At 41.1% G+C, this 27,748-nt stretch overlaps 1 protein-coding gene across 3 annotated transcripts in view; it reads right to left on the bottom strand.

The window, feature by feature from the left end:
• The window catches only part of MGAT4C (MGAT4 family member C), a 287,250-nt gene that overhangs the window by 56,581 nt on the left and 202,921 nt on the right, over positions 1 to 27,748 (bottom strand). The window contains exon 1 of one of the 3 annotated variants that reach the window (XM_083463103.1): positions 7,169 to 7,197. The exons of the other annotated variants lie outside the window; for them this stretch is intronic. The gene's annotated coding sequence lies outside the window, so the exon portion shown is untranslated. Of the gene's footprint in view, positions 1 to 7,168; positions 7,198 to 27,748 lie in introns of those variants that run through there. 3 annotated transcript variants of the gene reach the window in all.

Here is a 27,748-nt window from a genome sequence, read left to right as displayed (position 1 = left end):
TCATTTAGAAGAGCGGAGACATCAGAAATAGAAAGAGATTTAAATTGGTTAGATAAACTGATATGAATTATACATTTAGCTACTGTATGCTTTATTTCAGGTGTGTAAAATTAAATGTCTAAGGTTTAACTTCCTGAAAGGTTTTAATTAGAGCTGGTCAAATAATTCATGGAAGCTTAACCACCTAATAAGTTTTAGCCTTTGTTTTGTTTTTTTGCCAAGGGTTTTGTAGAAACCAATGCTGTTTTAATGATCATTTGAGCGTGCATACTATTAAATTGTTCTAGCATGAAAAAAACAACCAGTTCACTCAGTCACCAAAGTTTTACTGTTAAGCCAGAACAGCGTCTCAAAGAGGCCCTTATGATTAAAACGATAATAATACATTAACAAATAGTTAGATAATTCTTATTTAAGAGTTACTGGAAACTAAGCTCTCTTGGCACTAGGAACCAAGCTATACGCAGGAGAAAGTGAAAAGCAATCTGGCTATATGTACCAGGGTTTGCTCACTAAGAACTAACTGGACTATTTCCATGCAGTTGGATTGATCCAAAGTCATTGTTATCGTCACTACATTTTGCAGCATCGATAGGTGTTGGCATTCATACACATTCAACAAATTTATTTCAGCATACAATATCCATGGAAATCTTGGAAGAGGACAGGTTGTGAATCCTTTTCCATATTCACTGAAACAATCATTAAAACAGATTCACATTGTCTTAACATCTGCTGCAAGGACAATATTTAATAAAAGTGGGGGGAACTGTAGCTCTTTCTCTATACTTGTACTAAAGTCCTCTTTTTCTTTCTCTATATTTGTACCAAAAGTCTGAAGAACACTTCCTTTCAGAGCTTGTAAGCTGCCTCATCAACAGACACCATTCCACTATCCTGTTGACTTACAATTCATCTACCAAGGGATTAATTTGCTTGACATAAAGTTTAGCTCTAGAGGCTAAATATTGGAGCCTTGATCTACTGAGGGAAGAAACAGACAAACCGAGGTTGTGGTGAACAAAGAAATCAATGAACAGTGCTGTAGAAAGATGCCATAATGAACCAGCTGGTTACAATAGCCTACAGCCTTAGCAGGCATCCTCAGTACTGAGAGCATTAAACCCCACACAGAAGAAAATGAACTGAAGTCTATCCAACTGAATAGAATTCTTTGCAGGATTTCCATTTGGGCAGTGGGCGGGGGCTATGGTCAGAGAAAAACAAATTGGAAGTCACGATAAGCCATATATTGGATGCCTAGCCAGGATAAAATATCTCCCCCAAGCTGAATGGAATTATCCCAAAGAGGACTGGTGCTGGGTTGATACTGGGGTGCCTGCCTATAGTGGAACGAACAAACAAACTGTCTTCACTGAAATCGTTGTGAGCTAATTCACTTCCAGAAACATTCTGCTGTAGGAAGTCATTTTACTCTGCCCAGAACTGTGAGCACACAGCTTCCGATTAAGGCCTGTAAAAGCAGAAACCGGGCTTGAAAATAAGTACATCTTCTGTAGTGTAAATCAGGCAGTTCCAGATGTTGAAACCTGCTGTCAATGCTTTCAGCTCCTCTTCCCATTATCATATACGAGCTGCATCTATGGCTTGCCCCTGATGCATCCATATTGTTGTTTATGGTACTGTTATGTACAGGCATCACAATGGGCTCAAAATGTAAATATGGTAGGCAATTAGAAGCAAGCACAGCAGCTCAGGGTCTGGATCCAAACACATGTGCTATCCCCCCCCCACACACACACCAGGGAACAATTTCCGAGCATCAAAATAATATACTTTAAAACAGGAGTATTATATGTAAGTAATATAAATGGGAACACATCATTTATGTTATTTATATAATTCTGGAAAATCAGGGAATTTTGTCACATTAACTTGATAATGATTATGATTACATTTGTATTACATTTTTCCTCTGTTACATTTCTATCTCACTTTTTTTCCAAGAAGTTTCAGGTAATATGCATGGTTCTCTCCCTTTCTATTTTATCCTGTTATGTACATTAGGCTGACTGTTAGCTCAGAGTCACATAGTGAGCTTCATAGCTGAGTGGGGATTTGACCCTTGGTCTCCTAGGTCTTAGGTTCACCTCTTTAATGGTTATAGTACATTGGCTACCTTCAGGAACATGCTTTCCAGACCCTACCTAAGCCCTTGGCTAGTTTCCTCAGTATATCTAGACACCAAGCAAAATTTCAGTCCCAAGTAGTTTACAGATCTTCAGGCTGGAGATCTCAAAAATCCTCAAATGAGATGGGGTATTTTCATGTGGTGAGTCTGATGTGTGTAATATGTCCACATCTTGCCAATAAGGCCTCTCCTCCTTCCGGAGGGGAGGTGTTGTGGGCGGGAGATGATTCCCGCATCACACGCAAGGGGCGTTACGCCCCCTGCCCCATCCACATGGCTGGCATGCCACGCCCCCGATCCCCCTGACATCCTTATCATTCAGCTGGGGGAGAATGACCTCATCAACAGAAAGAGTGTGGACTTGTTGTGGAACATGAAAAAGGACTTGGATGAGCTTGCTGCTTTATCTCCCGGAACAACTTTGTTCTGGTCCTCACTCCTAAAGAGAATGGTTTGGCGTGGTGCGCATAACATTATGGCCATTGAGAAATTCAGGAAACTCTTGAATCGTGTGATCGCCCGCAAAGTGTGTTTTATGAATGGCCTAGTTATCTCTCATGATGGTATCCAGATAGGCAAGCAGGCCTTAACATCGTCAGCAGTATTAGGGATTGGATACAGCTGTGAGGGTATTGGCAGCGAGCCTCTTGGGCTCGGGTGGAGGTTAGGCATTGGAATGTGTTGTTGGTGTGTGGAAGGGCAAGGTGTGGCCATCACCTACCCCTTCAAATTTGGGTATTCCGTTAAAGGAATCCGGCGGTCATGAATCCTGTCTGATGCCTGTGTGGTGGGGGGGCATGGCATGACCCTTGGTGACATCAGGGGAGAGCTTATAGTTGTATTAGCATCAACAGGCTCCCCCTACTGGTGGTTAACCCCTCTGCAGACTCACCCCTCTTCGAGTGGGTGGAGTCAAATCTTTCGTGGTCCAATGCCTAAGCCAATACCTTCTCACTTGCTGTAATCAATAAAGTTGTGGCCTTTTCGTGCCCATTAACCTTATATTCTGTGTCCACATGTCTTTATTCCACCAAGCGGGGGTCGGGTCCTAGAACCACAAGCTCCCATTAAAAACATGGGTGAATCTATCCATGTATTCCTTAAGCCATCTGAATTAGTTAACCAAGTTTAAGGTCTTTTTTTAAAAGGGGAGGGGACAGCTGTGTAGCTGTGGAGATGCAGGGCATGCCAGCCAGCCAACGAGAAGATAGAGTATGCCCCTTGTTCAAAAAACCAGGTGGTGGGTTTCTCTTCAAGATGACATATCTGAAGCTAACACTTCTAGAATTTTAATCCCTTAGTTGACACTCGTATTCACTTCTGTGATTGGCAAGGCAACATCAACCTGTTTTATAACACTGTTTGTGTTATAAATGTCACCTCAATTAATGAACAGTTTATAAATTAAAGCAGAACACACATTGATATTTATTAAAGTAAATATGACATATGCTTTGATGTACTATTTCTCACCTTTTATTTCAGGTATCACAGAGATGGCAACATCATTTAAATATATTGGCTCTGGAGAATTTATGGTCTTGTCTTTCACTGACTTCCAAAGACATAAAGCAAAACAACAACAAAAACAGCACAGCTCCTTTGAGTTATGAGAACAACAAATTTTCAACATATCAAGAACTCTACGATGACAGGACAGAATAACTTGTCTCCTTATCTAGAATTTATTACTCACAGTTTCATCCCTATACACAATGGAACCTCTGTGTCAGAAATATTCAGAGATGCTCCATAACACTATGAAATCTGAAATGCTGCTTAAAGCATATTTCTGCTTATCTTTCAGCATCTAAACATATGAAATAATGTGCCCCCAAAGTCACTCAATGCCTCAAAAATGCATTCTGTCTTTATCACCATTTTTTCAGGGCAAAGGAAACCAAACAAGATGAAATATTTTGTTCTGGGAAACATTAGTAGTGTCCGGCCTTTATTTCCTTAGCTGTATACCTATTTAGAAAGTACTGTCAGAGATACTTGTTTATTAACTTTCCCTCGTTCATCTGACCTCTGGTTAGTTGGATCACTGCTGCTTACTGGAAGGTAAAGGGACAGGACAAGGCAGCAACAAGGTTGGTGTGGTGCAAATACACCAGCAAAGTCAATCAGGTGCTCTTCCCAGTTTGTTTGCACTAGGCCAACTTTGCCACTGCCTCTCCCCTCCCCTTCTACCTCCCAGTAAGTATCGGTAAATGACCTGCTAGAGATCAGTGAGTGATGCCACCACACCACACCATCTTCTACTGTCTGAACACTATTCTGAAGAGCCACAAACAATAGTGTTGTTGCCTAGTACCGGAGAGGAGGCTGCCAAAGGGGGGGTTATGACAGAGCAAATTAGAGTTGCAAGCTTGGACATGCAAATCGCAGTGAGGGAGACTGCAGATTTGTACTAGGCATGCTCTAGAGCAGGGGTCTGCAACCTTTATGACAAAAAGAGCCACTTGGACCCGTTTCCGAAGAAAAAAAAACTGGGAGCCGCAAAACCATTGCAACATTTAAAACAAATATATCTCTGGAGCTGCGATCTGACAGCGGGCGGGAAGGTGATGTCGGGACGGTGTGTGACTAATGCATGCACCGCCCCCATGCGACGTCACAGCCAGTACAGCGCCCGCCACAGTGGGGAGTGTCGTGGCTCACAATGCGCCTCCTCCCCTCGCTAGTATCCGCCCCGGAGCCGCGGCAAAGGTGTAAAAGAGCCACATGCGGCTCCGGAGCCGCGGGTTGCAGACCCCTGTTCTAGAGGTTCAAAGCACTGTTAGATAATCTTAGGAATGACCCAAGAGGCCTGTGAAACTACATTTCCCATCATACTTCTTCAGAGCTTAATAAACACTACAGAAGAAGCCTTTCTCAGTATTGCCATAGCTTTCAAAAACATTTTAGTAAGAAAGGGTAAGGGAAAACTGTTGCATCAGAGGAAGCATCTGTTAAACCCAGAACTGAAGTAATGCTGAGCTGATCCCAAACTCCTGTTTGTGTATACAGTGGTACCTCTGGATATGAACGGGGTCCGTTCTGGAGCCCCGTTCGCATCCAGAAGCAAACGTAACTAGTGAAGGCACGTCTGCGCATGCACATGTCGCTTTTCACCGTTTCTGCACATGCGCGTGATGTCATTTTGAGCCTCTGCGCATGCGCGAGTGGTGAAACCCTGAAGTAACGCGTTCCGTTACTTCTGGGTTGCCGCGGAGCACAACTTGAACGCGTTCAACATGAAGCATATTCAACCTGAGGTATGACTGTACTCAGCTCATCATTAGCTAGGAAGCTCCAAACTAAGTTTAGACTTCAGACTCTGCAGTTCTGATTTTTAGCTGCATCACTAGCAAAATAATAATAATAAATGGTGCTGTCTGTCTTGCATCACTTCCAATCTACCCAGCTCAAGCTACATGAATAACAAAAACTTCAGAGACTTCTGTACCCACACAGAGTCTGTTGGAAATTTTCCAAAGCAGTTTTCAAATCAAATAATGTGTACAAAAATACATATACAAGGTAAAGTGTACATTAAAGTGCATATATTATTGAAAATGGGATGAAAAAGTGCATTGTATTAGGGGAATTTTCATGAAAAAAACATATGCCTTTGACAAACTTCTGTGTATCAGGAGAAAGTCACACAAAGGTGCTGATGGATTTTCATGAGGATGTTAAAAAAGATCTCAAACATGCAGAAATGTGGAGAATTGAACATTCAAAACATAGAAAACCAGGGGGAAACAAAGCAGGCAGATTTGCCCATCCCCAGTCAAACCCCAATCCTCTAAGTATAGATGAGACAAATTCAGGGAAGAGAGTTCTACCAACAGGTATTCACTATAATAGCTAATCAGGTACTTCTATATACCGTATTTTTTGCACCATAACACTCACTTTTCCTCCTAGAAAGGAAGGGGAAATGTCTGTGCGTGTTATGGAGGAAATGCCTACGGGTGGCATGCCTACGGATTTTCCTCCTCTAAAAACTATGTGTGTGTTATGGTCGGGTGCGTGTTATAAAGCGAAAAATACGGTATATGGGTCATGCATTTCATAGAATCATGGAATTGTAGTGTTGGAAGGGAACCTGAGGATTATCTAGCCCAGGGGTCTGCAACCCGCGGCTCCGGAGCCGCATGTGGCTCTTTTACACCTTTGCCGCGGCTCCGGGGCGGATACTAGCGAGGGGAGGAGGCGCATTGTGAGCCACGACACTCCCCACTGTGGCGGGCGCTGTACTGGCTGTGACGTCGCATGGGGGCGGTGCATGCATTAGTCACACACCGTCCCGACATCACCTTCCCGCCCGCTGTCAGATCGCAGCTCCAGAGATATATTTGTTTTAAATGTTGCAATGGTTTTGCGGCTCCCAGTTTTTTTTCTTCGGAAACGGGTCCAAGTGGCTCTTTTTGTCATAAAGGTTGCTGACCCCTGATCTAGCCCAATCCCCTGCAATGCAGGAATCTGCAGCTGTCCCATGCGAGGATCAAACCTGTGACCTTGGCATTAATAGCACCACACTCTAACCAACTGAGCTACCCACTTCAAAATACCAAATGATAGAGACAAAAGACAGGAGCAAGTCATGATTGTAGTACCATGTGTGAGAGCTTCCATGCTGATGGAAACACAATATTTTATCCAGTGTTAATCAAAGCACATCACAGCCTTCTGAATGACAGCTAAGGGGAACAACACAAAAGGTATTAACCACCACCACCACCACCACCCCAAATTCTGTACATTGCTTAGAATATAATGTGTGGGAGGGATCAAGTATCTGATATCACTAACCATGTGTATGATATAGTGGTGGTCATGATGTATGTGTGTGTGACAGAGTATGTTGATACAAACGTATGTATTATTTTCAGATGGAAAGCTATATTTCACATTGGGTGGTAGGAACAGTCTCCACCATCCCTGTTATATATAATTCCTGAAAATGCATTATTGTGTGTCCTGTTTGCTCATTACATTCAATATTCATATCTGAACGTGACTCACCTTGACAACCTAGCCATAAGGCTCTGAAAAATGTAGATCTGAATCAGGGCCATTTCATTTCCAGCTTTCCCACGGCTGCAGAAGATTTAACAGCTGCATTGAAATAAACTCACAGAGTAAAATGCCGAAGGCTTTAAAACAGCCCAGGGGAAGGAATAGGTAAGGTATCCCATATATTTGGTTTTCCAATAAGAACACTATACAAACACTGTTGAAATGTGAATGCCATTATTTTAGGTGCCTAAAGATGGATTCAAGCTGTGCACCTCTAAACCTCACCATGCCTAATAACTGAATCCACCCTCATTCTGAAATAACAATATTTTGCCTGAAGCAATTCCTGTGTTTATAACTCTGTAGCTCAAGCAAAATAGAATTTTGAAATGTTGTAGGGTCAAACTATGGTTCAGGATAGGCTGAAAACTGTCAGCAGTATAATTCTGCAAGGTCAATTTTTTTAATCTTCATCTTCTCACATTCTTTGCATCAAACAAATATTCGGAGTGGTGGGAGCTGGTAGGCACTATCTAGCAATCAGGACATTCCTGAATTAAGTCCTTTTTGAATGAATTAATATACTTTCATTTAAAAACAACAGCAACAATTGTGATATATAGTGGTACCTCGGTTTAAGAACAGTCCTGTTTATGAACGATTTGGCTTAAGAACTCCACAAAACTGGGAATAGTGTCCCAGTTTACGAACTTTACCTTGGTCTAAGAACAGAATCTGAATGTTGAAAGGGCACCGGTGGCAGAAGGGCTCATTAGGGAAAGCATGCCTCGGTTTAAGAACGGTTTCGGTTTAAGAAGGGACTTCTGGAAGGGATTAAGTTCGTAAACTGAGCTGTACAAACACATAATCATTTTTAAAAATCCAAATTGCCATGTTTTTGACCATGTGAAAGACAGTGAGATGTGTTCAGCCATGCCACTGTTATATAGAATAATAGAAATTGAGAATTAGACGGGGTCCTGAGCATCATCTAGTCCAATCACCTAAATGACATATGGCCATTCTATGAGGAAGAGTCAATCACCTTCCAATAGAATCCATTCCATTGCTGAACAGGTCTTACCACCAGAAAATTCTTCCTTATGTTTAGTCACCCACACCCACAAACTCACAATCAAATTTCCAAACAGCTCAGACAACCAACCAACCTTAATTCAAAAGACACAAGCTCACTCTTTTCAGTCTCTACCACCAAGCCCTCGCAAACACCCCTGTTTGCAAGTCCTGGTCAAAATCTCCTGGTTATGAGTGCCCAGATTTACAGAAGCATTCTGAAATGGATAATGCAGCATTTCATATAACATAAATAGTAGAATGATGTTCCAAGGGACTGAAATCAAAATACCAAATAATTCAGGAAAACCCCTACATATAATGAAACACATTGCATAAATGGTAAGGCACGTTTGTCAATGTGATTGATACAAATTAGCTGGAAATTGCCCCAATAAAAAGTCACAGGTGTATTCAGAAAAAGCAGCTTAGCAGAGTATGGAAAAATCAAAGTCGCCTTGATTGCTGACACAATGTAAACAAGATCCTCAAAGTAGTTCAGGACTCTGACACAATTTTGTTGCCACCTCACCTCCTCTGCCACCCTTCTACACTTCTCTGTTTGCTTTTCCTTCTTCCTATAAGATGTTTTGCATGGCTTGGTTGAAACCCAGCAACAAAGGGGTTTCTATCTGTGATAGTTTTTTTCTTACCTACATTGCCACTCATGTTCCTGATGTGGGCAAGCTAAGTGAACCATGCTGAGGAATGCTTTCTGGTACTGCCTCAAAGGTGGGCTTTGGAAAAATTCCTTGAAATACATAAAGTTGGGGCGTTTCCTTGGCTGATCTGCCCCTCTGCTAATGTGGAGATACCTTGATTCTTGGGTCTACGTAGTTATTTGGGCAAGAGGGCTAGATCAGTCTCTCTTCTTATTTCCTAGCTTCCATAGCACTGGTTGAAAAAGGTGGAATATGCTGGGAAAGGCTGGTTCCCAGGGAAATGTCTTCTTAGGTTCAGCTGACACCCCATTCTAGATATCTGCTGTGAAGGTAAATACCTACCTTTGCTAGGGAGCTCATTAAGCCTAGTGAATGATTTGAGACCAGGGGCATTTTACTCCATAGTATTGTTAAAATTAAGCAAGTGTGACCTGATTGTGGTGTGGATGAGAAGTCATTGAGAACACCAATAAAGCTATGCTGAACTTTCCAAAGAAGCTTGGATTTCTACAGATTAAATAATAATGCTAATTAGCTAGGAACCTTTTGTTGCACGGAGAGTAGGCTATTATTGTCTATTAGTCTAAAACATATTTTTTGTACTAATGAAATAGCGTTCATGAATGAAAATATGAAAGAACATTTGGGGGCTTTTGATCATTTTCCAAGGAGGTTAGAACACTTTCATTATTGCTGGGTACAAAAATGTCCTCTGACTGTGCCTTCTCCAAATATCCTTTGGGTGTTTCTTCCAAAAAGCTATATTCATTTCAAATTGCTTTCTCCCCCCAGACCTTATCGCTTCCCCAACCCTTTTTGCAGCATAAAACAACTCATTATATCACTAAAAGGTAATGCAATGTACAAGGTCACCTCTTAGTTGTATGCATATTTATGTGGGTGAACCAAACAACAAGAAACCTGATTTATGACAGGAAACTCTGAATACCACCTTCATTAATGGAATTTATTTAAAAGTGAAGAACCTCTGTTTTATTGAGATTTCTCACCCACCCAATTTTCAAAGTCCTTACGTTTCAAAATATTTTGAAGATCCAGCTAAATATCTTTTTTTTTTTAAAGTAGGACCACTAATGGGACTCCTCACAATGAGTGCAAACAAAACAAAAGTTCTTGAAGCACTTTTGGTGATCATCAAGGAAAAATGAATGCCTCATTTGTGATGCACGTACAAGTAAACCTACAGATTAAAATTTAAATTCAAAATGTTACTCTTCATTGATAATGACATTTTGAATAGGATAATGGGGAGGAGGTAATAACTCACATTCCAATGTATTAGTTTGGTTAGGACATAGAGAGCATAATAAGACAATGATTGGCCCCTGTTTGGGGTTGCACACTCCCTCCTTCTCCTATGGAATACTAGTGAGGAGGGGTCTAGAAGCATCCACTTCCATTTCTGTTTAGCCACAGTTTGTCACATAATCTAAATCTGTGGTTTGTCTGAAACAATACGACTTCAAACCATAAGGTTATGAAACTGGCTGGTCTCAACAAACCATAGTTAAGTTTAAGTACCATTTTGACAGCATGATTGATGGGGGTTGATCGAAAGGGAGAGCTGCCAATCTTCTTATTGTGGCCACACAAGACGATGATGGGGATGGGGAAGAGTGTGAGCCCAGGAAAGGAATGACTCATTCTCATAATGTTAACAAAATTCAGCGTTATGAGCAAACACAGTTGTTTCATGCACATTCTTGCAGCAAGCTTTGAAATTGCCTTACTTTTGTAGAGGAGCTTAAAGACTAAGAGTAAAACCAAGTCAATGCATCAACTGATGTGGTTACTCAGACAATATCAGATAGATGATAGAATCACTGCACTATTAACTCTTGCAGAAAATATTTCTACTTGACTTTGTATGACTCCCCCCTGCGGCTATGCTCAATCTACTCTCTTTAAATTGCATTTCATTTTTTGATGAACAATGTCTGGCAGGGCCTAAAGTGTGTGCTACTCAATCCTGTGGGGAAAATGATACACAAACTAAAATGAAATAAAATAACTCAAGTGAATACACACAGAGAGAAAACATCATATGTATGAAGCCCAGTTCCCTGTTCTCCATGACCTGGTCCAAGACTGACATCAAGAGTGAAGGGACCCTCAGCAAAAATGCTCTCCAGTGGCCTCCCTCTGATAGCGATGGACCCTTCTGTTTGGTGGGCTTGCCAGTGTCCATAAGTGTTGACAGCAAACATCACCACTGTGACAAGGTACCTGCAAGCTACCCACCATTATGATGCTTGCACAATGCCCTGATATAGCATTCCACTGGGTTATCAACCAGTCATAGGGAAACCTATGGCTTCCAATATTAGCAGACATCAACTGCTAATAGCCCAGTCAATATACATGCCCCAGAAATTTTTGACAAAGCAAGAATCCTGAGCTGAAGTGGGACATTTTGGACAGAATCAAGGCTTGAATGCCTCTGGTCTGGCCATTGTGTAGAAATAAATCTTATTTAACACAAGAAATAGGTTTTTTAAGCTTTACTTGCAGAACTTGATTTTAAGTGTTACAAAAACAAGATAATTATATATTGCAAAAACCAAGCAATTACTTTCAGCATTACATTTTTTCTCTCACACTGATCCCAGTGTGAGGCTCTAACCATGTTTACTAAAATGTAGCTTCTCTGCTAAAAAATATAGATACAGTGTCTATCTCATTCTCCTGCATGCTGGCAACTGACTACATGAAGCTCTGTGTTGCAAAGCAATCCCATTTTCATAGACGAATGCTGATAAGATACGAAAGTTTCAGCTCGCCTGTTGAGTCACAGACCTACCGTAATACCTGAGATCTAGTCACAAGGCTTAGGCACAAGGTTGTCTACCACACCCAGTGGAACAATACCGGCTATGTGCCTAAAACTTAAAAATAAAACATTTTATGTAAATTAAAAATTTAACCGGGATGTCAGACAGCAAATGGAGGGCAGGAGAAGGAGATGCATGGAGGCTGCCTGCAGGTGTCTCTCTCCCCCTCTTCCTGACTTCATGTTTAAATAGAGTTTAAAACCCTAGTTAAAGGCTGTGCATGGTCCCTAATTTGGTTCAGAGCCAAAATCTGATCCATGTCAGCCCCAGATCATTCCAGGTCAGATCAGGATCTCTCTGAAGTGCCAGATCAGGCCCTGTATTGGATTAGAGGGGATTGCACACACCTTCAAAGGCCTGACACAAAGTGTCAGCTTTCTGCTCCCACCATCTATCTTGTTTTCCATGGTTCAGGTAGCAATAAGTGATGGGTTAAAGCTATCTCATTTAAATCAACTGCACCACTAGCCATAGTTAAAATTGGAATCCTCTTCTTCCATCTCAGGAGATTTGTATCCATATAGTATGAAATAAAGGCTATAATGGATATTTTAAAACAGTGCAGTTTATTTAATGTTTAGATCAGCAGATTATGGAGAAAGGGGTTCTGAGCACCTTTTACAACAACTGAAACATGCATATTCTCTTGGAAGCAACTTCCTCACATAGTGGCCCAATGCTGGCAGCCAGCTGCAGTTCCACTTTTTGGGTCAGGCCTGACCCGGGGGCAGAAGTGGCAGGCTCCAGTGCATGAGTGTGCCACCCCTGGCACGTCCTGCAAACACCTCAGCACATGTGTGCCTGCCCCAGGCGGTCATAGGAGACGCCATTACCCTGGCTACAGGTGCACTTAGGAGTTTGCTTCTCATCTTGTGCACATGAATCCAGAACAACAGTACATTGTAAAATTCCTGTTAAAATTAGTTTTGAGGAAGAGGAGCATGTAGAGTTTCTGACCTGCAGTGGGGAGAATATAAGCCTCTTTGCTATGAACCCTGGCAATGTAAAGGTCAAGAATAATGCAAAGTTTGCAACACAAAAGCTCTGTTCCTTTGTTACATTCAAATGCTATTTTGTGCCCATAAATTAATTTGAATTTGGGGCCTCAACATAGACAATCCTCACTTTGATTTTGCTTTGTTTCCTTTATCCACATTCCAAACTTGAAGAGGAGTAGAAAATGATATGGCTGTCATCATTGGCTTTTCTAGTTTAATTAGTGTTTATAAATCCAGCTGAAAGCAGATAACAGATTATGGACAAAGCGGAAGCATCCGCCATCCGGCATGAATGAAAGCCATTGTTCATTTCCTCCTATTTCACCTACATTAATGAAACTGGTAATAGTTTTGGACCCCATGCCATTTTGTCATGTAGTTACAGCTTGTCCTTTCACAAAAGAAAATTAGAAAACTGCTGAGTATTATAGATATTAACGGTTGCTGGAACAGTATAATAAAAGGCTCCTTTTCTAAAGCGCTGCCAAGCTTTCATGTCATTATTCATGAATGAGTAATGTATTCAAAAGGAGAAGAGTGCTGATCTCCAAGGATGTGGAGCAGCAAGAAGGAAGGATGGAAAGAAAAATTCATGTAAAACACAAATGCTGGGGCTATGCATATTGAACGGTTTTTAGAATGAAGTGAAAATGAACCCTACTTACAGGGAAGGAAGGTGCCTTGCCAATCAGGGAAAAAGATTCCTGACATCCACAGAAATGTACAGGTAACTAGGCAGCCGGAGAAGGGGGGGGAATCACTAAAGCTTTGAGAATTTCCACAGAAAGAGGAGAGCTCCATCTACTCTTTCCTTCTGAGCAAAAGCTTAAGAACCCAGAGAAAGGTAAGGAAGCCTATTCAGCTCTAGTGCCTAACCGTGCACATTATTCCACAAGTTAAACAATGCTGTTTATTTATTCATTCAGTTGCTTACTTTGTTATTACTAGATGGATGCTCATCAGCATGTGTTTGCTGTGATGCTTACAAAAAGGAGTCAAATATAATACTGAATGACAAGATAATGAAATGCTTAAGTGTCACATGAAAATCTCCTTTCTGGTAGAGTAAATGCAATTTAATTAGCAGTCCAGTTTATGAGATCTAAAATACTTCAGGCCCTGTTGATTACAATGGCAGACTTCGAGCACAATTTGGTCCATGTTTCCTCAGAAGGCTACTGCTCTGTGTTCAGAAGTACTCACTCCTCAGTAGGGACAGCTAGGACTGTGGCCTCATTCGCAAATGACTTAGCTCTGATTTATTTCAACTGGAGATGTGCAACGGGCCTGTTCTCAAGACATTTAGCTGCCTGAGGCTAAGGACAATATGGCGCCTCTTCAAATCCACGTAGAGAAACCAACTGAACTGGAAGCTGCAACTTACTTTGACACTGGTGACAGTTAGCATCCTTTGGAAAGCAGACTCGTTTAGGAGGTGCTGGGTAGGCTGTACACCACACACAGCTCTATCGTCCAACAGAAGGGATTGGCTCCTGGACTCAGGAGGAATGCCCTTTAGGTTTCTGCCACTACCCTGCCACACACAGAGATAGAATATCTGCCTGAGGCTATCAGGGGCAGCTGCCTCACTCTATCTAATGGTAGAGCTGGTCCTGATGGGGCAGCCTTATTCTCTGTGTGATTTTTCATAGCTCTGAATGATTATGATTATTCAGAACTAGGATCCCAACTTCTATTTTTCTGCCATGATTTAGTTGTCCAATATCTCCAGCCTTCCCCAATGTACCTCCTGCTAGGTTATAATTTTGAGGATGATCACTTGGCAGCCAAGGTTCCTCTTTTGCAATCTCTTCCTTTCAGGAACCACCAGAAGAATGAATCACTACAATGGGTCTGGAAGACAACATTGAGCTGTGCATTACCTAGTAGTTTCCCAGATTCTTTGGTGGGGAAGGCAGGGATGTCATCATTCTGCAGACAGCTTCAAATACAGTAAATAAGTGTTTCCTTTCTTCTCATCTTCAAAGAAGACATAGCTTGCTAGGTAGAATGGGCTGACAGCTGTAATCAATGGCGGGGAAAGTGGCATGCAATATTCCTTTGGGCAGCCATAAATTGCATGCTACCTTGATCGTAAAGAAGAAGTTGCAAACTCTTATAACAAGGGATACATAAAAATGAGATGTGAAACTGCAGAGATTTAGGGCCTTCCTAAAGGTTTTATTTGTCACCTAACTTCTGTCACACACACTGGAAGAGATGATGATAACATGTACATATATTGAATACAGCATGTGAATTATTTCCTAGATCCAAGGGAGTCCAAGTCACATCTGATGTTATATTCACAAAACAGCTGCAGGATGAAACTGCAGGTACTCTGTTGACTTCACTATATTAAACCAAGAAGCACTGCATTATTATTAATATCACCGAGCACCATGCATTTAAGGCCAAAATGAAATTAGGGTGGTTATGTATTACACATCACTGGAAGGCTGTCATTTGGATGATATACCGTACAACACTAAGAGCTGCTGTTCCAATGAAGTATTGCACCAAATGCCATCACTCTGGTGATATATTTCACCCTAGCATAAGAACCAATGCGAAAATAGATCGTCAGAGCAATCCCTAAGGGTAATATATCCCCTCAGCCACTGCAATACACTTAGTGTTGGATTATCGCTTGCTTGGTGTGTATGCATTTACATCTGGAATATTTTCATGTATTCCTGCCAGGGACATTTATGGAGTGTTGTTTGTTATTGTTGTTGCATGTGTTTACTTGAACCTGAGATTTCTTTGCAGCTGCAGACTACTTGGGGAGAAATGTAGGTAGTCAATTACATTTCTGTTCCCCCTCCTTATTTAAAGTGGGGGCACACACAGATTATTACTACAAACACATTATGCACTTAGGGCAGAACAGCATGGGCTTTATTTAAAGCATCTAAATGCACAGTTGATGAACCACTAACTCTCTCACAGACCACATTGCACCTTCTAAATCCTTTAGTGATACTTATGGCCAAGTTAGATGTGCTCAGGGCACAATCCCGTCAAAATAAAGCATTTTAGAATCCCATCAGTTCAATGGGAGAGTTAAGCACAGAGCTTAAAGTTACTTCACATTGGCTGGATCATGCTCACTGAGAGTAGCAACACAGGGAAGTTATGATGGCAGTTATGAGACATAAGTACAGTGAAAGGATAGCATGACTCTCTGGTATTATATACAGCAGTGGTGCATGTGCAGATTGGGCAGAGGTAACATGGGGTTGTGCAGGTGCCCTGGTAGGACCAACCCAGCACTCTCACCAGCAGATCCACACAGTCTCAATCCCACCACTGCCCCATCCTAGATCTGTCCACCTAAGCAGCACCCTTGCCAGTGTTAGAAGGCCAGTGCCACCCTACCCCATGCAACACTGCTGGGCAAATGCTTTTATTCGTGCAATAATATTTTGAGATTTCATTGCCACTATGCATGGCAGCTATGAAGCAAAGGCTGGAGGTGGAGGAGTTGGGTTGGAAAACGAACCGGTTACCAGGCAAATTTAGCAGCCATGTCATCTTCCCTAACACAATCAACAGGAACTGCTGAGCATGGAGAGCAGTTTTATTTTGTTTCCAGCTGCTCTTGGCTAGTGCTTCTGTAGCATTAAGGGTGATTTGGGCAGAGTAAACAAAGAAACCACACTAGACCATAATTAAGCAACCGTTTGGGTACACACATAATATTAAGCCATACTTCAGGTTAGTAAGCTAACAACAAACAATGGCTTACTTTTAAACCATAGTTTAACTATGGCAAACCATAGTTAGCAAACCAAGCAACTTGTTAAGATATTGGTCAGTTTATGCTAAACTATAGTTTATTAATTAATATTTGTTTAAACCATGGTTTAACATTACATATCAACAAAGCCTTTGTTACATTGACCTGGTTTGCATAACATAGTAAGCTAAACAATGGTTTACTTGGACCATGTGAAAAATTCTCCTAGAGAGGAGTATTGCTCCTTCCTTGATAATCATCATCATCATATGCTCCCATGTCACACACTGCTAAGCCATGATTTAGCTTAGTGTGTCATCTAAACTGGGACTCATGGTTAAGCTCACAAACTTAAAACTTCCCTCATGGCTAATGGGCAGGGATGGTAGAAGTTGTAGTTCGACATACAGAAGCCACCATCCTGGCTACCACTGGTGTAATCCTTATTTCAGTGCCTGTTCTCCGATTGTTGGATTCCACAAGTTGGTGTACAGGGCCAAGGAGGTGGTAGATGGGTGATCTTGCCTTTGGGACAAGGGATGGCATAAATGAGCTTTCATTCATTTCAGTGCTTCAATTTTCTATCAGTATTGTTTTGTAATGCAACATAATGAAAATGTAACGGAATGAAAGTCGCTTAAATCTCACCATAATATACAGTTGATATAGCAGCCAAACATTTTGTACACACTTCAGGCAGTCATATTATTAAAGTTAATGGCATCTGTAAGAGGAAGACAAACTCACCGGCTTGAGACTGTAATGAGATAAGCTTGCAGTCTGATCCAGTTGCATGCAAATGATCTCATCTGAATTAAATTTATGTCTGCATTTCAATAATACCCTGAAAAGTATGGCAGTTCTCTTTTCACTTTCCTTTTCTAAGATTTCTATAGTTTCTTTCATTTCTACTCCTCAGAAAATAACCAGAAGGTCACAGATTACTCTGAATTTCCTGGATGTATCGGCTGTGAAGCTCTTATATTGGTTACAGAATATGAACTTCAGAATCCCAACATTAAAAAAAAGGTTTTAGATGGCTTGTGTCATTCTGCGAGTTGAATAAAATGGTTTTTGACTTAAACTGTAACCATGCATTTCTAAAGAATAATGAGATGCCAGGACCTCATATTTTGATGAAAAATGTATTAACGACCTTAATTACATTTTAATCCAACAATCCATTTAAATGCACATTTGAAATGGTGAGGTGATACTGCACAAGCCATGCTGTACAGAAGCTTGGGCTTTTTACTAAAGCTGGGCAGATAGCTTTGGTGTAGGTGGGGGCAAAAAGAAACCACCCAGTAAAATGAAGAGTGATCAATCTTGCAAGTTCCCATGGGAGGAAAGAGTTTGGATTCCATTACATAAATGTTGTGGCAAGGTTTCCCCCCTACTTCTAAAGTTTGATGGAAGACTCACATGTCCACAGAGGAACATCCCATCTCAAAACTGAAATACATCACCAATTGAGGTAGCCAATGTGATGCTATCCAGATGTTGTGGACTACAGTTCCTATCAGTCCCAGACAGTATGACCTATAGTCATGGATGGTGGATCTTGTAGTCCACAACATCTGGATATCATCACATTGGCTACCTAGACATAGAATATATTAATTAAAAGCACACTGACCAAATTAGTGAATGTATATATTTGAATAACTACACTACTGCCTTAAAACCAACAAGAGGTACGGAAAGGAACAAGGAAAATTATGACAATAAATTATTCAGAGTTTGTGAGAAAGCTTGCCACTAATCTTTCAAAGTAAATAAATCAGTACACTGTTATATACCAATAACATATCAGAATAAATAATATGTCAAGGAAATGCAGAAAGAAGGATGTGTTGATTTAGCTGTCTTATCTATGCTGAGATATCACTTTTACTGATCTCACAGGAGAGCAAGAGAACAGAGGACAAAACAGCATACATAACAAGTGATATACATAGAAATGAAGATACTCCGAATGTCAGCAGAAAATTAAACATGGGGGAAATGCCAAATAAGGAACAAGATAGGTTACACTGAGGCTTTGCTTTATTATTATTATTAAAAAGTGCTAGTTATTGATAGCATAATGTTTTTATTTAATTAAACAATTACAAAAATTTATGAGGTTATTTAGCTTTCTTATGGTCCATGAAGAGGAATAGATATTCTCAGAGGAGTAACAATTTATTGGGCTGATGTTTCTATTAAGCCTATTCTTCTCGGGCTTTATAAAGTTGGTAAAGTTTTGTGGTTGGTGTGCTTGCATCTCCTGGTGACCAGTATCCTACCAGCAACTGAAATAGGCAAATGATCTCATATGGGGTACAGCCCTTGAAGATAACTATATCTTCAGCTTATCTTGGTGGGTAAATTCATTGGCAAGCTCTGATAATGGAAGAACAATTCTCAGCTAGCCTAGCTTGAGGATGCTGGCATGTCATCCATCCATGTTCCACTCACCAGAATACAATGTTTTCTAGAAGTATATCTAACTATCATGTGCATTTGAACACATCAGCCTGGGTCACTTATTGGGTCAGACAGGGATTATTATCTTATTTCTTCCACTTCCAAGCTAAAGAACAAGTAACACAAGTAACAGCTTGAGATTTCATGGCCTCCTTGGCAACCATGGGTCTCTCTCAGGTGGTCATTGGTCCAACACACCAGGCAGGGCTCACTCTTGATGTGATATTTTCCCAAAGTAATTACAAGGGGTGGACTGAAGATAGAGGGAGTGCAATGTACTCCCTTGTCATGGTCAGACCATTATCTGGTTGTTTGGATTGACAGTGGCAGTTTCTCTCTGTAAGGGTGGTGGGTCCAGATGGCTCACCCTGGGACATTGATGGAACCAGATGTGTTCCTGAATGCTGTGGGGGATTTTCCAGTGATCCTGTCACAGCCCTGGTCTTGCTATGGAACGGTGAAATGATACGGGCAGTTGACATGATCATTCCTGAGCATCCTTTCTGGCATTATGAAGCCTGAGCAGCTTCTTGGGACTGCTGAACTATGAAACAAGTTGGATGAAGACTGAAGTGTGAATGGTGCAAGTCTCGCTTTGAAGCTGACTGAGCACTGGTAAGAACACGTAATTGTGCCTATCTGTGGCAGTGCAGGCTGTGAAAAAAAGCTCGTTTTGCAGCTCTCATTGCATACTCTAATAGCCAACTGGAGAAGTTATCTCAGACTGTCTGAGGGTTACTGACTCCCTGTGTGGGAGATGGACCTCTGAAGGCCCCAAAACCCCACTGTGACCAACTTGGCTAGACACCTTGAGAATAAAATCACTCAACTTCAGAGTGATCTTGAATCTCCACTTGTTGCAGCTCTGGTTGAAGTACCCAGTGCTGCTATCAAGGATGTTCTGTGGGATCAGTTTTACCTTATGCAATCAGCTGATGTCAACAAGGTGTTGGTGGCAATGCATCTGACTGCATACCCTCCTGGATTATCCTGCATGTCCCTCCTGGATTATCAAATCTATCAGAAGGAGGCTGACAGGTTGGGTACAGAGTGTGAAGAACACTTCGCTGCAGGAGGGGATAATCCCTGTTGAATATAAGTCAAGTTTTTGAAAACTAAGGTTTTTTTTGTTTTTTGTTTTTACAAGCAAGTGGTATATAGATTTTATGAAATAGATAAATAAATTCAGACATGTGACTTGCTTAAAACTAGCATTCCCATGTCAATTGATTTTTGTTCATCTCATAATCACTTATCAGCTCCTACCATGTAGAGCTCCCATTCATTGAGGCTACTGGAGACTGCATAGCCATTCCAATTGTGGTAGACATGCACCATGCAGTCCATGGGTAGGCAAACTAAGGCCCGGGGGGCGGATCCAACCCAATCACCTTCGAAATCTGGTCTGCGGACGGTCCGGGAATCAGCGTGTTTTTACATGAGTAGAATGTGTGCTTTTTTAAAAAAACGCATCTCTGGGTTATTTATGGGGCATAGGAATTCGCTCGTCCCCCCCCCCTTTCAAAATATAGTCCGATGCCTCACAAGTTCTGAGGGACAGTGGATCGGCCACTGCTGAAAAAGTTTGCTGACCCCTGTAACCAGGTTCTCCCAGAGATGCATCTCTGAGGGGCTGCTTTGTATCTTGCTGGTGACTGTAACATGGGATTTCTTCCTCTGTCTTCTAAATAGAAACTGAAAATTGTGACCATCTGCAAACCCAAAACTTAAGTTTGCATTTTCCTTCCAGATCCCAAGGTCGCAACCTTATATAACATAAAAATATGCTTACTTTAGACAGAAAACTTAATTTATCTTTTGGGTTTTGGATTTGCAAGACTACCGGAAGCCAGATGTGGTTTTTTAACTGATACCAGCAAAGTTTGAAAGATATCTTAACCATACAGTTTTATGGCATCTGAATTCTGCTACAAAGGCACTTAGGTGGAACATAGGTGGTTGAAATGGAGTGCTCCCCCGTTTTGCTAAACAGAAATCTACTAAAATTCCTGTTTGAAGAAGCTAGACTTTTTATATCACTTATCTAATTTATTCATTGGATTGATTTTTTTTAAAGCTTTCTAGATGTTTATTTGATCTGGCACAATGTTCAGATTGAAGCATGGCTGTTTATTTATCTTTCTGCTGTGCAAAATTTTCACCTTTACCTTTCAGCGAGAGATGGGAATGAAATCTGTAAAGAGCTGTCTGGGTTGGTTGTGCAATCCAATGTGAATGCCATTATAACAGGAAAGTTTAACAACATTGTCATTTAGAGTGCTTTGGCAGAGCTGCAATATTGTTCCAAGAACACATTTGCCTTTGGCGTGGCAATGAGAAAGACAAGGTAGCTCAGAACTAATATCTTTATCTGACAGCTCTTGGATAAAAGTCAGCAATAATACCAAGTAAACCAGGACATAACTGGGGAAGAAGAGGCAATAAGTAACCATTTATAAAATGATAATAATGGTTTTGCAGTTCATTTTATTCCAGGGGGAGACATGTGCAAAGAAGTATTCATCCCATCCAAAACTTTCAAAAGAAAAGGTCATTAGAGTGGCTGCAAGGGCAATATTAGAAACATATTAAAATATAATGTAATCTCTACGGAGCTCTCTTTCTTTCTGGCTGAACTTTGCTAAATATTCAGACTGTGATCTAGCAACTGTGCTATGGGAACAGTTTGGGTGTTGGGGACAAAACAATGCCTGTTTTAAGGACCTTTTAGCATAATTAAAATGAGCAATTTGCTCAGCTGCTGTGGGCAGCAGCAGACTTTGACAATAGAGCACCCCATGCAAGCCCAAATTTGTGTGTCCAATCCCCCCATGATGGCCAAGCAGCTACACTGGTACAACAGGAGGCTGGCAGATTTTTTGCTCTCCCCGCCTCCTATCCTCTCCTCTCCTTTATTCCTCTCCTTCTTCGCAGCCTGATTTTCCCTCCCAGGCAATACAACAACAAAAACAACTAACAAAGAGGTGTCAGAGGGATTTCTCTGGATTCCCTCCCCCTTTCCTTCTTCCTTCCCCCCTTTCTAGCCAACTTTCTCAAACAGAAAGCAAACTTCAGTGCTTCAGAAATCCCCCCTTCCTCCCCTTTTTCTCCAAAAAGAAAAAAGAAAAGAAAGAAAAGCCATTGACTTTAAAAAATAAACTAAATCCGAAGACAAACCATTCCCCTTTAGCTTCCATTCTGCAAACCTGCCTTATTGTTCTTGTGCATTATGTCCAAGGGGGTAGGGAGGTAGCTTCCACCGTTCTCCTCCTCCTGAACAAAGGAAACAAGGTTTGGTTTTGAGAGAAAGAGGACAGGAAGTGGAAGTGGTGGAAAGAGATGCACCTTGCTCACTTTTTGGATTTTCTAGACCTTCTCCCTGCCTCTTCCCCTTTAAGACAAATCTCACTGAGAACTGAAAGGTGGAGGATGAGGTTGTTGTTGTTTGGTCGTGTCCGACTCTTCATGACCCCATGGACCAGAGCATGGACCAGAGCACGCCAAGCACTCCTGTCTTCCACTGCCTCCCGCAGTTTGGTCAAACTCATGTTCGTAGCTTCAAGAACGCTGTCCAACCACCTGGAGCCTCAGCTTCAGGATCTGTCCTTCCAATGAGCACTAAGGGCTGATTTCATTTAGAATGGATAGGTCTGATCTTCTTGCGGTCCATGGGACTCTCAAGAGCCTCCTCCAGCACCATAATTCAAAAGCATTGATTCTTTGGCGATCAGCCTTTTTTATGACTGAGGATGAGGAGGAGACTCTAAAATGCAGCTCCCTTTCTTTGCGCCACCTCAGCCCTGTATGGGGAACTGCCCTCACCACCTTAAATGTGGCTCTGCTTTGAGGTGAATCTACCAGTTTGATTTCTCTCATTTTCCCAATCTTAAATTCTGCCTGCCACATTTCCAAGCAACTGGAAACTACTCTGGCAAATGGTATATCTGTTTCCCAAACTGTGTTTGCTGAAATAATGCAAAGAAGGGTTCTTCTCATCATAAGTGACATTTCCGAGTGTGGGGGTTAGAGAGTAGAAAAACACAAAGTTTCCCTGACTCCATATTTACAATGCTAATGCAGAAGACGGAGGGTAGTATTTGCAGGCACCAAGAGGAGTGCTCAACCCATCCTCCACATGTTAATTTCCTCTGGCCACTTTTCGCTTTCTTTTGCCCACTCAAGTCCAGTAGGAAGCCTGTCTGGGGAACAATAGCCTCAGGAGATGGTATTTGCTGGAGAGAAGTGGCAGGTGTGGGACACTTAAGCACCTTCTTATCTTGCCTAGGGATGGACAAAATTGTCAATTTCATTTTCTTTGGGTTTCCTGTTTTTCCAAACTTAAGTTCAGGGTTGTTGTTTTTTATGTCCTTATGAAAATTCACAGTCTTTTCAGTGCATATTTCTCCTAGTATACGCTTTTGTTGGTTTTTCGTGCAGTCTTGGCTAGTTTGCACATTTTAGAAATCTGGTACGAATGATGAAGCCAATATTAATGGTCAAACCCTCATATTTATTAGTTAAAGCTTTTTTTTTTTTTTTTTTTTTACTGCTAAAGCAGGGGTTGTCAACAAAGGCTGTTTCCCATGGAAGTCTGGTTGGCCACTGTGAGAACAGGATGCCTGATTGGATAAGCCATTGGGCTGATTCAGCAGGCCTATTTTAATGTTCTTAATGAGGTGCCCATGGGCACAGAGGTGCCCTCAGAAGCCTTCCTTGGAGTACCCCGTTAGGATTTTGAAATATACTCAGAGTCGCAAAGTGATTTCATGCTCTTTATTCAGCTCATAGTGGTGAGGAGGAATGAATGGAAGTCCCCTCACAGTATCTGCTTTATATACATTATTTACACAATGGGCTGCACATGATTGGCTAATTCCGGAATTCTACTGTAAGCCAATCAGGTTGTGGATTCACTTCTATTTGGAGCAGGATTGGGTGGTTCCTGCCAACCAATCATACTGCTGCATTGTTCTAGGACCAATCAGACTGCTGCATTTTGGATCCTATTGTTCTAGGACCAATCAGACTGCTGCAGTTTGGATCCTATTCAACTCAGTACATAACAGATTTATTCCCCATGTTGCACTCATGGGATTGTTTTTATCTCATGATGGTGTAGGTTTTCATTCCACATTGTGGGAAGTGACGGAGATAGGATGTTTTTATTACTGTGTTTCCATGATGTAGGATTTTTGTCCTTCTGTTCTTTGCTATTTGATGCTGAAGAGGAAGGAGCTGAGTTACAATGCTCCAAGTGTGTATATGTAAATAAATGTAGTTTAGCCAAATTGCTGCGCTATTGAGTCTGTATGCTGACTACCTATACTCTGCTGATCCTGAAGTGTGCTGATGCTTCTTAGGTATCAGTCGCTGTGATGTTCGGGCTGGAGAAAGATTTTGAATCTCCTGGCTGACCAGGAGGGAGAGAACATGCCAGTCAGGCATGTGTCTCTGCCGGACTCCTACTCATGTGTATTATTATAGCTAACAGGAAAAAAGCTGCCACCTGTGCTTCCCACATGGTTCCCACAAATGTGGTTTCCACAAATAGTGTTTTTTGTTTACAAATGTGCCCATGGCTTCTCAAAGGTTGACACTGTTTTCTATTGGAAGTGTAAATCTGAACTCACATTGTATTGAAAAAAGCACATAGAACCTTCTTTTTTTTTTCTTAAAAAATGAAATTCATGGTCCATTTTGAAGATGTTTTCTTTAGCCCATGACACTTACATCCATACAAATCCTAAACTTCAGTATTGATACAAAGGATAGGTCTGATCACTACTGCCTGGTAGCATTCTAGCAGCTTGTACAGTGAATTGAAAATGCAGCAAACACACAGTGAGGTGAAAATCCAATCTTCTGAGTTGCACTGAAAAACAACAGATGGCACAAAATCAGTGACCCAATGTAGTAGCAACTGCCATCAAGCCAATTGTCACACTGTATTTATTTTCACTTTGCTAGGTGCCCTATTTCTATAGGTTTGGCAAATCCCTTTCCTTCATGGAAGTCATTTATTTAATTCTTGCCCTTACTGGAGCCAAGTTGATCCCTGACAAAAATGCACTTCTATAGAAAGCAAATCTGTACATCTGTCAGCCAAGTCTCTTGATGCAGGTCTCAGAAGTGTATTAAGAATCAGATCCTCGCCACACCCATTGATTGGTTTTATGCCATCGCTGCTGTCAACTCTGTTTCATTTCATTGAATAATACACATCAGCACTTTATAACCTCCAGCATGTGAACCACTGCTTGTCTTATGGAATCCTGCCCTTTGATTGTAATACAGATTTTCTGTATTACAAATGCCTAAATTAAACTACAAATGCCTAAATATCACCTATAAAACATTTTTCTGTGCTCAATTTATCCTTGACTGTTTCAGTATTCCCATCTGATGAGCTGCAAAATTTACAAAAGTGTTGAATACATATTCAAAATCCATTCACAGTCATTCAGAATAAAAGCTCCTTTTCTCCCATCCTCACCAATGCCTGAAAAGTGGGGCTGCATTATTATTTTTTTAGAACAAATGTGATAATACTGTTCGTCTGCTGTAGCCCACTTTTTCCAGTTTCAAACATAAATCAGTTCATTTATGTGCTATCAAGGTTACTCATATGGTATTCAGGTGACTGCTACTAGATATAAATATCACTATTAAAGTTTGAATGCTAAAGGAACGCATTTCAAAATGGGTCTTATTATAGCTATATTTTCTTTTTGAACACATTAAATGCTGATGCCATTTTAAACCTGCCTGAACTGCAAGATGCCTTGGGTCTGTTAACTGTAACGCTACCACAGACTTTTCTAGCTGACATGTTTTCTCTCATGTACTGTGCAAGGAGTGGAAAGTGGAATTTGCATTCCACTGGAACCTTGGCGTTGCTTGATATAAATGAGAAACACAAGCGATAACCTGATAATCAGACATTACTTAAGCCCTCGACATGCATAAGCAGATTTGCATATGGCAAATAGTGACTCTACTTTTACAAACTTCTTAGGGGTGCCTTTTCAAACAATTCCAAGTAATGGCTATTAATGTTGCAATGGTCCATAAATTCCCAGCTTGTGTATTATGCTGCTCACAGAAATGGAGATTTCAGGATGACTCCCTTATTGGAACAGCTGAACTTCTTTCAATTTAAATTTACATATCTTTAAGTGAATTAGCCTTATCAGTCTTCTATTTAGTATTAACTGACTGACACAATGCTGCATGGGTAGATTTTATATTTCCAAACCATTGTATGTTCTGCCCTGCAGCCCTTGATTTAACTGGAAACCTGCATAGCACCTTATGGAGCCTCTGCTGCAACATCTCCTTAGTCTGTGACCAGATACAGGACTGCTGTCTTTTTGCAGGTGTATTTACACCTGAAATCACTGATGCAATAAAAGGGCTTATATTGAACTGCCCATACAATATCTCAGTTTATTAGTTGTTCTGTGATGCTTCTCCAATGGCATACTGCTATTGCCATCTGAAGCGGCACCCATGGGCTCAGGTGAAACAAAAGGGAGCAATTCTCACCTGTTCCCCAGTCTGCTGAGCAGTGCAAGTGGGAGCAGGGAGAGGACAGTTTTCAACCTTACCTCCCTCTCCCATGATTCAAACGCAAATCCCTCCCTGCTGGTATTAAGCTAAAGAAAAAACTTAATAGCAGCATGGGAGTCAATAACAATGGGAAACACTCCTCTGGTGCTATTTCTTGTACTGCTCAACTGACTGGAGAGCAGGTCAGAATGGTGATAAGGGGATTGGACTGCAGGCCCAAAAGTCAATTTTTATCTGGAACCTCATCACTCCTTCCTGCTGCTCTTCTAATTGGTGGGAGAAGATGTTGTGGGCCAAGTAAGATTAGGCAGTGGGCAAAAAGCAGCCCAAGGGGTACTCTGAACAAGAAGTAAGGAAAAAATGGTGTGTTTCTTGGAGACCATGCATATCTGTTGGAGAATGTGTATACTGCCTGCAAGGTGTTTTGTGTTGTATTGTGCTGTGTTGTGTTGTGTTGAACAAAATCTTTATACCACTTGATTGTAGCGAAACCTTTAAGTAGTGTACAAAATATGGTTGAGACGCATTACTCAAGCCCTGCTGAAGATTATGCATAAAGGCTGAAGAAGGTGCAGAATTTAGCTGATATATACACATTCCCTAAGGCCTGTTGGAGATTATGTATATTGACTGGGAAATGTGAACAAGTCCCACTTCGTGTAAGGATTATATGTATGTTCTCTATGAGGCCTTGTGAATGAGTACAGTGGCCTGTTGTTATGTGATATAGCTGGGATAGTTCAGTTAGTAGAGTGTAAGACTCTTAATCTCAGGATCATAGGTTTGAAGCCCACATCGGACAAAAGATTCCTGCATTGAAGGGGGTTGGACTAGATGACCCTTGAGGCCCCTTCCAACTCTACGATTCTATAATTCTATGATTAGCCACTCAATTTACATTCTCCTTAATATAGATGGATCGACAGATACCCTTCTATCCTCAAGAATACACACACATGCTTTCACAAATAATAAAAAACAAGACCTAAAGTTAGAAGCATGCTTCAAAATTATAACATATCATAGTTAACATCGCAATCTCAGTCTCCAGTCCTTCTTCCTTGGGAACTTGTACATAATGTGTTAAGCTTATACTATAAATATTAGTAACACTGTACAATATATAAGTTAGTTTTGATGAGAATTTACTGTCGACAGTTTATTTAGGAGAGGCTTTTGCATATGCAGCCCATCAGTAAGGTAAAGATATTCATGTC

Source organism: Podarcis liolepis, assembly GCF_965112155.1.
Source record: "Podarcis liolepis genome assembly, chromosome: 10".
NCBI lineage: Eukaryota > Metazoa > Chordata > Lepidosauria > Squamata > Lacertidae > Podarcis > Podarcis liolepis.
The sequence above is the reverse complement of the archived record's forward strand: the minus strand, read 5'-3'. Positions and strand labels throughout refer to the sequence as shown.